Source organism: Ovis canadensis, chromosome 23 (genome assembly GCF_042477335.2).
Source record: "Ovis canadensis isolate MfBH-ARS-UI-01 breed Bighorn chromosome 23, ARS-UI_OviCan_v2, whole genome shotgun sequence".
Taxonomy (NCBI): Eukaryota; Metazoa; Chordata; class Mammalia; order Artiodactyla; family Bovidae; genus Ovis; species Ovis canadensis.
In genome coordinates this window covers 13,493,224-13,504,333 of record NC_091267.1, presented here as the reverse complement: position 1 = coordinate 13,504,333, position 11,110 = coordinate 13,493,224, and the positions used below count along the sequence as shown (strand labels likewise).

Here is an 11,110-nt window from a genome sequence, read left to right as displayed (position 1 = left end):
GGGCAGTCTGTATTTTGAAGCTCAGAGCTGTGTTCCTGTGTTGCTGGAGAATTTGCATGGTATGTCTTGCTCTGGAACTTGTTTGCTCTTGGGTGGTGCTCAGTTTCAGTGTAGGTATGGAAGCATTTGATGAGCTCCTGTTGATTAATGTTCCCTGGAGTCAGAAGTTCTCTGGTGTTCTCAGGATTTGGACTTAAGCCTCCTGCTTCTGGTTTTCAGTCTTATTTTTACAGTAGTCTCAAGACTTCTCTATCTATACAGCACCACTGATAAAACATCTAGGTTAAGGATGAAAAGTTTCTCCACAGTGAGGGACATCCAGAGAGGTTCACAGAGTTACATGGAGAAGAGAAGAGGAAGGAGGGAGTTAGAGGTGACCCGAATGAGATGAGGTGGAATCAAAAAGAGGAGAGAGCAAGCTAGCCAGTAATCACTTCCTTATGTGCACTCCACAGTCTGGACCACTCAGAGATGTTCATGGAGTTATACAGAGAAGAGGAGAAGGAGGAAGGAGACAGAGGTGACCAGGAGGATAAAGGGGGGAATCAAAAGGAGAGAGACAGATCCAGCCAGTAATCAGTTCCCTAAGTGTTCTCCATCGTCTGGAACACACAAAGAGATTCACAGAGTTGGTTAGAGAAGAGAAGAGGGAAGGAGGAGATAGAGGCGACCTGGTGGAGAAAAAGAAGAGTCCAAAGGGGGAGAGAGCAGTCAAGCCAGTAATCTCACTCCCAAGTCAAAATGGGTACTGAAGATGTGTTCTCAAAGGTACAAAATTGATAACAAATACCAAAAAGGAAAGATGAAAAATCTAGAGTAGATGTTGGATTTTCAAAAATACAATATCAAACAGTCACAAAAATTATTAAAAAAAATATATATGAAGTTTGCTTTTAAAAATAGGGTCTTTTTTTGCAAAATAATAATGGGTTATAAAAATGAAAATTAAAGGAGTAATAGAGGACTTAAACATTTTTAAAAAATTTTAAAAAAAGAATGATTGTAAAAATAGTAAAAACATATCTAGGACTTACTCTGGTGTTGTGGTGGTCAGTGTGGGGTCAGTTCATTTTCGGATAGTTCCTTGGTCTGGCTTATATATTTCTCAAGATCTATAGGCTGCTTCCTATGTAGTCGGTACTAACTACATAGGTTTTAATCTGTCGCACCTGTCACTTCCAAGTGGTTCCTTCTGTTTTAGCTTCTGTTTGCTGGTCTCTTCAGTGTCTGATTTCCGCCCTGACACAGGCCTGGTCCTTACTCTAAGCAATGCTGCCTGCACCTCCCTGCCTAGCCCCTGCTGCTAGTGGTGGGGGCAGGCGTCTGTACTGCTTCTCTGCTGGGGGAGTTACTGTTGGGCACGTAATCTGTGGGTTTTAATTGTTTATTTATTTTTCCTCCCAGTTACGTTGCTCTCTGTGGTTCCAAGGCTCGCCACAAATTCGGCAGTGAGAGTGTTTCCTAGTGTTTGGAAACTTCTCTCTTTTAAAGACTCCCTTCCCAGGATGGAGCTCCATCCCTACGTCTTTTGTCTCTTTATTTGTCTTTTATATTTTTAAAATATTTTTTCCTACCTCCTTTCGAAGAGAATGGGCTGCTTTTCTGGGTGCTTGATTTCCTCTGCCGGCCTTCAGAAGTTGTTTTGTGGAATTTACTCAGTGTTTAAATATTCTTTTGATGAATTTGTGGGGGAGAAAGTGGTCTCCCTGTCCTATTCCTCTGCCATCTTAGGACCCAACCTCCCAATCCAGTATTCTTGCCTGGAGAATCCCATGGACAGAGGAACCTGGTGGGCTACAGTCCATGGGTTTGCAAAGAGTCAGACACGACTGAGCACAAACACATGCAAACACACACACACACACACACACACATCATTACTTGAAGATTCATGTTACAGTGTGTAGAAAATCCTAAAGACATCGGCAAAAAAGAAAACTATTAGGACCCATCAATAAATTCAACAGAGTTGCAGAATTAGTCATATACAGAAATCTGCCCTACCTTCAGCTATTAGTTTACCACTTGAGTACCATATATGTCTCTGAACAGCTATTTTTGTATCACCCTTTGATGTAGTAGAGATTGTTAAAGGAAAGGAAAGTGAAGTCGCTCAGTCGTGTCCAACTCTTTGCGACCCCATGGACTGTAGCCTACCAGGCTGCCCTGTCCTAGGGATTTTCCAGGCAATAGTACTAGAGTGGATTGCCATTTCCTTCTCCAGCAGATCTTAACAACCCAGGGATCGAACCCTGGTCTAGCACTTTGTAGACAGACGCTTTACCGTCTGAGCCACCAGGGAAGTCCATAAGGGAACTTAAATGCACATCACTTCATCAATCAGTTCAGTTCGGTTCAGTTCAGTCGCTCAGTCGTGTCCCACTCTTTGCGACCCCATGAATCACAGCACGCCAGGCCTCCCTGTCCATCACCAACTCCAAGAGTTCACTCAGATTCACGTTCATTGAGTCAGTGATGCCATCCAGCCATCTCATCCTCTGTTGTCCCCTTCTACTCCTGCCCTCAATCCCTCCCAGCATCAAAGTCTTCTCCAATGAGTCAACTCTTCGCATGAGGTGGCCAAAGTGCCGGAGTTTCAGCTTTATCATCATTCCTTCCAAAGAACACCCAGGGCTGATCTCTTTTAGAATGGACTGGTTGGATCTCCTTGCAGTCCAAGGGACTCTCAAGAGTCTTCTCCAACACCACAGTTCAAAAGCATCAATCCTTTGGTGCTCAGCTTTCTTCACAGTCCAACTCTCACATCCATACATGACTACTGGAAAAACCATAGCCTTGACTAGACGGACCTTAGTCGGCAAAGTAATGTCTCTGCTTTTGAATATGCTATCTAGGTTGGTCATAACTTTTCTTCCCAGGAGTAAGCATCTTTTAATTTCATGGCTGCAGTCACCATCTGCAGTAATTTTGGAGCACCTCAAAATAAAGTCTGACACTGTTCCCACTGTTTCCCCATCTATTTCCCATGAAGTGATGGGACCGGATGCCATGATCTTCGTTTCGTGAATGTTGAGCTTTAAGCCAACTTTTTCACTCTCTTTCACTTTCATCAAGAGGCTTACTTACAAAAATATTTTGGTTTCGCTTTGCTAAACATAGTGGAAACTATAAGATGAAACATGATAACTCTTTAACACCATCATAATTATAAACTGAATATAAACCTCTGGTGTAAGATCATCAAAGAAACTAAGTAACTGAGGGTTTCAATAGTGTCCTGATGAATCAAATTAGTTTAGAACTGGATCTAGAAATTCACTTTTTTTCTTCCTGCAGTATCCATTTAGAGAAAAAAATATTTTATATGTGTTCAGTTCAGTTCACTCAGTTCAGTTGCTCAGTCGTGTCCAACTCTTTGCAATCCCAAGAATCACAACACGTCAGGCCTCCCTGTCCATCACCAACTCCCAGAGTTCACTCAGACTCACTTCCATCCAGTCGGTGATGCCATCCAGCCATCTCATCCTCGGTCGTCCCCTTCTCCTCCTGCCCCCAATCCCTCCCAGCATCAGAGTCTTTCCCAATGAGTCAACTCTTCGCATGAGATGGCCAAAGTACTGGAGTTTTAGCTTTAGCATAATTCCTTCCAAAGAACACCCAGGGCTGATCTCTTTTAGAATGGACTGGTTGGATCTCCTTGCAGTCGAAGGGACTCAAGAGTCCTCTCCAACACCACAGTTCAAAAGCATCAATTCTTTGGCGCTCAGCTTTGTTCACAGTCCATTTATATGTGTGCAATTACACAAATAATTGAAATCTTGTTGGATAACATGTGACTTCAGACATGAAATCAGAGACAGTTAATGAGGAAAAAAAGGTATTGGTTAGTAACGTACCATTGAAAAACTGATATATTCCAACGTATGAAGGTGAAGGAGATTGTTTCAGCAGTAAAGAAACATTAAAAATAATTAAGAGTAAACAAATTAATAAATAGTTGCTATATTTAATAAATTTATTAATTTCATAAATTTAGCAAGAGAAATAATAACAGATAAAACAATTAAGTGCCGAGTCCATTTAAGTTTCATTATATGTCTGATTTGACAGGAGGAAGATGATGTAGACTCAGGGTCACAATAAATCATACTAAAAAAATCATTTAACCATCTTGATACGATCAATTTGCTTCAAGTGTGAAGAATAAAAGTTCAGCCTTTTCTAAAGTTGTTACAGCCTTCTTGGGGGAAAATACAAAACTAGAAATCTAATTAATCTCATGCTTGCATAACACAGAAGAGTGAGGACAAATGCCTTAGAGATTTAACTCCCAGCTGTCACTAAGTAAACATCAAGTGTGATCTGTCTCTACTGTTCACCTGCCAAAGGCAAGCACAGGAGAACTTGCTCATTGCAGGTAGGTTTTTGAGTTGCCAAAATAAGAACCTTAAATTTAATAAGAACCTTAAATTTCAAAAACTAAGGAATCAAATATTTAGAGACTTGTAAATAAACACTTTATTTACTTATTCCTTTGGTTAGTAATCATAATCTAATGGAAAAAACATTGTATTTTTAAAAATTAATTAATTTATTTTAATTGGAGGCTAATTACTTTACAATATTGTGGTGGTTTTGCCGTACACTGATATGAATCAGCCATGGGTGTACATCTGTCTCCCATTGTATTTCTTATTAAAGCAGGACAAATCAGATTCATTTTGATTAGCAAACAACTTTACATATGTATATCATAAGGGGAAAAGTTGGATTTTTTTAAGCACTGTGAAAAGATATAACAAAGATTTAAGATTCTTTTTGAATATTTTAACAGTAAAAAGTGTCATATTGTTCATGTTGTGTGTGCTCAATTAGTCATGTCTGACTCTTTGTGACTACAAGGACTGTAGCCCAACAGTCTCCTCTGTCCATGGGATTTTCCCAGCAAGAATACTAGAGTGGGTTGCTATTTCCTTCTCCAGGGGATCTTCCTGAGCCTCAGATTGAACCCGTGTCTCCTGCATTGCAGGCAAATTCTTTGCCACTGTGCATAATGACTTATTACAATACTAATACTGTTAATAACGTGCAAATTCAATCCATAAAAACCACATACTACATTTACTCAAGTCTGAAGCAAAATCAGTTCATCATTCCTACTCCGCATCTCATATATCAACAGAGTGCGTGCACACACAAGCACTCACGTGCACTTGCATATAAACATACACAAAACTAGAAGCTTATGTCAAATATATGTTTGTTACTTTGTCCCATCTATTTTTAATGAACAACCCAGGTTAAAATCTAAAGGGATGAAAATGAATTAGCTAAAGTTTTTTGGTTTCTGCTTGTTTCTAGAATTTTTCTTTATCTGGTCAAGAGACATGTCCTTTGGCACCAGACTGCTCCTGCACATAAGTACTAATAATGTGGCAAAGCAGTAAAATATTTCTAGAGGTAATTTTACTAAAATATATCTAATGCTCAATATCTACATTAAAAAGTAGAGCAGAGACAATAATACCATATTGTTCATTCTTTCAAAATCAGAGATAGTTCATTCTGTCATTAGGAATCCGCCTGCAGTTCAGGAGATTGGGGTTCTATCCCTGATTTGCGAAGACGCTCTGGAGAAGGAAATGACAACCCTCTTCTGTGTCCTTGCCTGGTAAATCCCATGGACAGAGGAGGCTGGTAGGCTTCAACATTGAGTTGAAAGAGCCAGACACGTCTTAGCAATTGAACAAGCAAACGAACAGATAAACACTTTATGATCCTTTTTTTTTTTTAACACTTTAAGATTCTTAAGTACTCAAGAAGTGTAATCACTTGTATTCTTAGTTGGATAGGTATCTTTAAAATATAAGATTGAATACTCCAACCTTGTCTTTAATTAAAGTGTTACTTTCATATTATGTTTGACATGCAATGAACTGTCAGTAAAGAACTGATTGTTAAGATAAAGCAGTGAAGTTTCCAACTAGTCACATACATCATAGATGACATCCACATTTAGAGTCAGACTTTTTCAAAACTCCTATCCCACACTTAACCTTTTAAAATCAAATAGTGGGGAAATTGTATGGGTTATTTTCTCAGAATAAAATGTACTGGAATTAATTTTATCTGATTTACAGATAATATTTTGCTCAAAAAGAGTGAAAACTTTGATGTCATTGTCTCAGTCATTTCTGGAGCATTTTTACAAAAAGAATAAAGAAGAATGAATGGAGAAAATGGCACTTCCTTAAGAGAATTCCTTCTCTTGGGAATTAGTAGTAGCTCTGCAGTCAAAGTGACCCTATTTACCACATTTCTGGTTATTTATCTCATTATTCTTTTTGCAAATCTCAGGATGACCGTTTTAGTTAGAACAGACCCCCAGCTGCACACATCCATGTACTTTTTCCTCAGCCACCTTTCCTTCAGTGACCTCTGCTATTCCACAGTCATTGGACCCAGGATGCCCGCAGGCTTCCTCATCAAGAACAAATCAATCCCCTTCTATGGCTGTGCTCTGCAATTCCTGATCTTCTGTACCTTTGCAGATTCTGTGTCTACTGTTGGCGGTCATGGCCTAAGATCGGTACATAGCTATTAGCAACCCCTTGCTTTATACAGTCAAGATGTCTGGCAAGGTGTGCTCCCTGCTGATGGCTGGGGTTTTTATGGTGAGTTATGGATGCTTCGATAAATGCAATATTAACTTTCTGCTTATGTTTCTGTGGGTCAAATGAAACTAACCATTTCTTCTGTGATGTTCCTCCTCTCCTCTTGCAATCTTGCTCAGATACACAGGTCAATGAATTAGTGACATTTATCATTTTTGGCTTCATTGAACTGATCACCCTCTCAGGTCTTTTTGTGTCTTACTGTTACATCATCCTAGCAGTGATAAAGATCCACTCTGCTGAGGGGAGGTTCAAGGCTTTCTCCACCTGCACCTCCCACCTAACTGCTTTGGCAATTTTCCAGAGAACTCTGCTCTTTATGTGTTTCAGGCCAAGTACTTCCTCCTCTCTAGATGAAGACAAAATGACCTCCTTGTTTTATACCCTTGTGATTCCCATGTTAAATCCTCTGATTTACAGCCTACGGAACAAAGATGTGAAAGAGGCTCTGATGAAATGTAAAAATAAAAAACAGTTCCATTGAAAATTTGCTCGTATACATCTTCCTCCCAATGTTACACAATAATTTATGAAAATCAAAATTGGTTTGACTAATGTTGTATGATTTGTTTATATTTATACTGTCTTCCAATCCTAGCAATATGTATGATTTCCTAAATGCCACAGGTTTCATTTTATATCTCAAACTTCTGTTTAATACTCCTTATTTGTGGAAAATTTTCAGACTCTTTGTCAAATTTGTGTTTCTTCAGTCTTAATTTTTAAAATGTTCCTGAAAGTTAGTGTTTTCTAAGTTGCTGCTGCACTCTATGTGGGCTTTATTTCATCGTGACTCCATCTGCTTTTCTGCTAATGAATCTTGCCATATAATGGAAGTGAGCAATGTCAATTAAATAGTTATTAAAATTATTTCTAACAGACTGTAATTATGACATAATATAAAAAGCCTTGCTGTTGGTCAGTCACTGTGTCCAACTCTTTGTGACCCCATGAATTTAAGCACGTCAGGCTTCCCTGTACACACACATAATCCTAACATCATTTTAATTTAAAAACTAAAAGCCAAATAGTGTAGAAAACATGCAGCTATCCCTATGGAATGTAAATATGTTGAGATTTTTGCTGATTTTACAAAATCTTTGTTTCATGAATGTGTTTAATGGAGAGTGTTTGTGTTTGTGTGTCTGTGTAAGTCTGTGAGGGGGAATGGGTATGCGTTTGTTTTCTAATGTATTGAATGAAAACAAAGCAGCTACATAAGGATTGGTGAACTGGGAATTAGGAATGCTTGCAGATCAGAGGCATTCACTGTTTCTGAATAAGTATAATATTGGGCATTAAGGTAGAGGGGGGCCAAAGGCAAACTATTCTAAAGGTCTATATTCCATGTACAATCAGCTTACTTGTATGAAATATCAGATGATAAATTACATCATATCTGTTACTTATTCCTGAGAGACTAAGGGTTCACCACCCAGGGATGAGACACAGAGATGATTATATAATCCGGGTCAGGCAGGAGGCAATGCTGAACCCTCCTGCAGACAGAACTGCATGCAATGAACAAGTCAGGAGTTCTGGGACAGGTACTGATATCTTTGCTGTTTCTTTGACTTATATTTGAGATTTCCTTATTTTTTAATGGTTTTTTGAAAGAAGCTATTTTATGTAAACAAAGGAACATATGAAATAGTACACACATTTTTATTTTAGTTAGTTGTACAACCTGTTTATTTTAAATACATATAAATAGGGACTATAAAAGGAGCAAACAGGCATTATGGAAATGGTCAGATGTCCTCTACTATTTTAAAAAATTATCTGTTATACTATGCATTATGTATAACATACATATTATATTTCTATAACTGCTTTAAGTTTTAAAGGAAAGTATTTTTGCTTAATTATGTCTTTCTAAGCAGATATACGAGTTAAGTCCTAGGGTTGAAAACCTGCACAGTGATCACTAGACCACTGTTCCAATGCTCTTCTCTATCCCTCATCTACATTCAATTCCTGTTTTTCAAATTCTCCTAGAACATAAGAGGACAAATGGAGGAGAAGGGAATGACAGGGGATGAGATGGTTGGATGTCATCTCTGACTCAATGGACATGAGTTTGAGCAAGCTCTGGGAGTTGGTGATGGACAGGGAAGACCGGCGTGCTGCAGTCCACGAGGTCACAAAGAGTCAGACCCAACTGAGTGACTCAACTGACTAACTGATGACATTATATATCACATCATTGGTTTGGGTAAAATATAACAGTGGGACATAGAATGCCATTGTCCTTCTAAAGACAAGTAATTCTTAAACCAAAGAAAGGCAGAACTCAGAGATACTGAAGAGAAATCTGGCTCAAATAAAATAATCAAACAGTATTAAAATTTTTAGGGAATTGGAGTGGGGCCGCAGCTCAGATGTGAATGTCTCTGAGGTTACAGAAGTGCGACCATGAGAGTATTTATGTTATGTGTCTTATGAAACCGTTATGGCAGAATACAAAGTGGGGAAGAGTAGGTTAGGGCAGAAAGGACTCACGCAGCAAACCAAGCCTTCTTTCTTGCCCCTATGACCCTTGCTACCAGCATCTCTGCAACTGGATCTCAAGTGCTCTTCATCATCTCCCCGGTATAACTGCAACTTCCAAGCAGAAGAATGGTCAGCACTGGCATGTTACTCTATGTGCATCTCAGCATTTAGTTCATAGAGCCCCTTCCACCCTCTTATCCAAAAATCACCGCCCTCTCTGTCCCAGCAGGTCCTGAATCATGAACCATCTATCCGTCCTATGATGAGGTTGGAGGGACTTGAGAGGTTAACGGTGAAGTGAGGACTTCTTATATTCAGAGCTGGCTATAGTTCTGCCCTCTCCACAGGGGGAATAAGAAAGCGATATATTCATCACCTGTACTTCTTACTTACTACTCTTCTCTAACACAGGGTATAACAACATTTCTACATCATTGAAAAATGAAACAAACCAAAAAACCCAGCAATCTTGTCAAAAGACAAGTTATGTGAACCACCCAATTATCAGACCCTTGCTTCACTCAGAGCACATCATTTTGTTAGTATTAGACAGAAGTAGTAAAGTGTTAGTCACTCAGTTGTGTCTAACTCTGCGACTCCATGGACTATAGAGCCCACCAGGATCCTCTGTTCATGGGATTCTCCAGGCAAGAATACTGGAGTGGATAGCCATTCCCTTCTCCAGGGTATCGTCCTGACCCAGGGATCAAACCTAGGTATCCTGCATTGCAGGCAAATTCTTTACCATCTCAGCCATCAGGAAAGCCACAAACATGGTCACAAATACTACACAAGTTGGATCGAAAACAGTCTGATTTAGTTTGGATGAAAGGCCACCTCAAAACTATACAGTGCTTTGCAAGTATATTGTTGTCAAAATTTTTTTTTTCATTTAAATAAAATTGGAGACTATTTCTCAGAGTCTGTTGGCCTCATGCAATCCTAGGAAGGTCTGTCTCTTTTCTTGATTACTGACATCTACAAAAGGACCAGGGGTTTAACTATAAAGATAATAAATTGATATATTTACCCTCCATTTCCTTTTCTTCTTTCACAACCAGGAATTTCCCAACAGATATGAGTGATGACTGCTCAGAACTGCAGTGCGGCTACTGACTTCACATTTCTAGGGCTTTCAGACAGAAGGCAGGGGCTCTTTGTGCTCTTCCTGCTGGTTTATGGCATAACTGTGGTTGCCAGTGTCTGAATGATCCTGCTGATCAAGGTGGACCCAAGACTGCACACCCCCATGTATCATTTCCTGAGCAATCTTTCCTTCTGTGATGTCTGCTACTCCTCTACTGTCTCTCCCAAGATGCTGGCTGATTTGCTATCTGAGCATAAAAGGATTCCATTTGACTTGTGTGCTATGCAGATGTATTTCTGGGGGACCTTTGCAGATGTGGAATGTCTCATGTTGGCTGTCATGGCTTATGACCATTATGTAGCCATTTGCAATCCACTTCTTTATACAGTTTCCATGTCCAGAAGACTCTGTGCCCAGCAAATATCTGTTGTCTACGTGGAAGGTTTGGTAGATTCAGCAGTCCACATCTGTTGTACATTTTGCTTATTATTTTGCAGTTCTGATGCCATCAATCACTTTTTCTGTGACTTCCGGGCCTTGCTAGCCCTCTCTTCCTCAGATACACCCATCAATGGGATAATGCTGTTCATTTCCAGTAGTTGTGTTATGGGGACCAGCATTATCACTGTCCTCCTCTCCTACAGTTACATCATAGCAACCATCCTTAGGATGAACTCAGCCGAGGGGAGACGCAAAGCTTTCTCTATGTGTGCCTCCCATTTAACTGCTGTGGCTATATTTCATGGCTTGCCCCTGTTCATGTATTTCAGACCCAGCTCAAGTTACTCCATGGACATAGACAAAATAATCTGTCTTCTACACAGTTGTCATCCCCATGTTAAACCCACTCATCTACAGCTTAAGGAATAAGGATGTGAAAGTTGCCATAAAATAA

At 39.5% G+C, this 11,110-nt stretch overlaps 2 pseudogenes; both read left to right on the top strand.

The window, feature by feature from the left end:
* Positions 1-6,187: 6,187 nt before the first annotated feature.
* On the top strand, positions 6,188-7,119 carry LOC138428336 (olfactory receptor-like protein OLF2; annotated as a pseudogene).
* Positions 7,120-10,212: 3,093 nt separating this feature from the next.
* LOC138428475 (olfactory receptor 5W2-like) lies at positions 10,213-11,110 on the top strand (annotated as a pseudogene).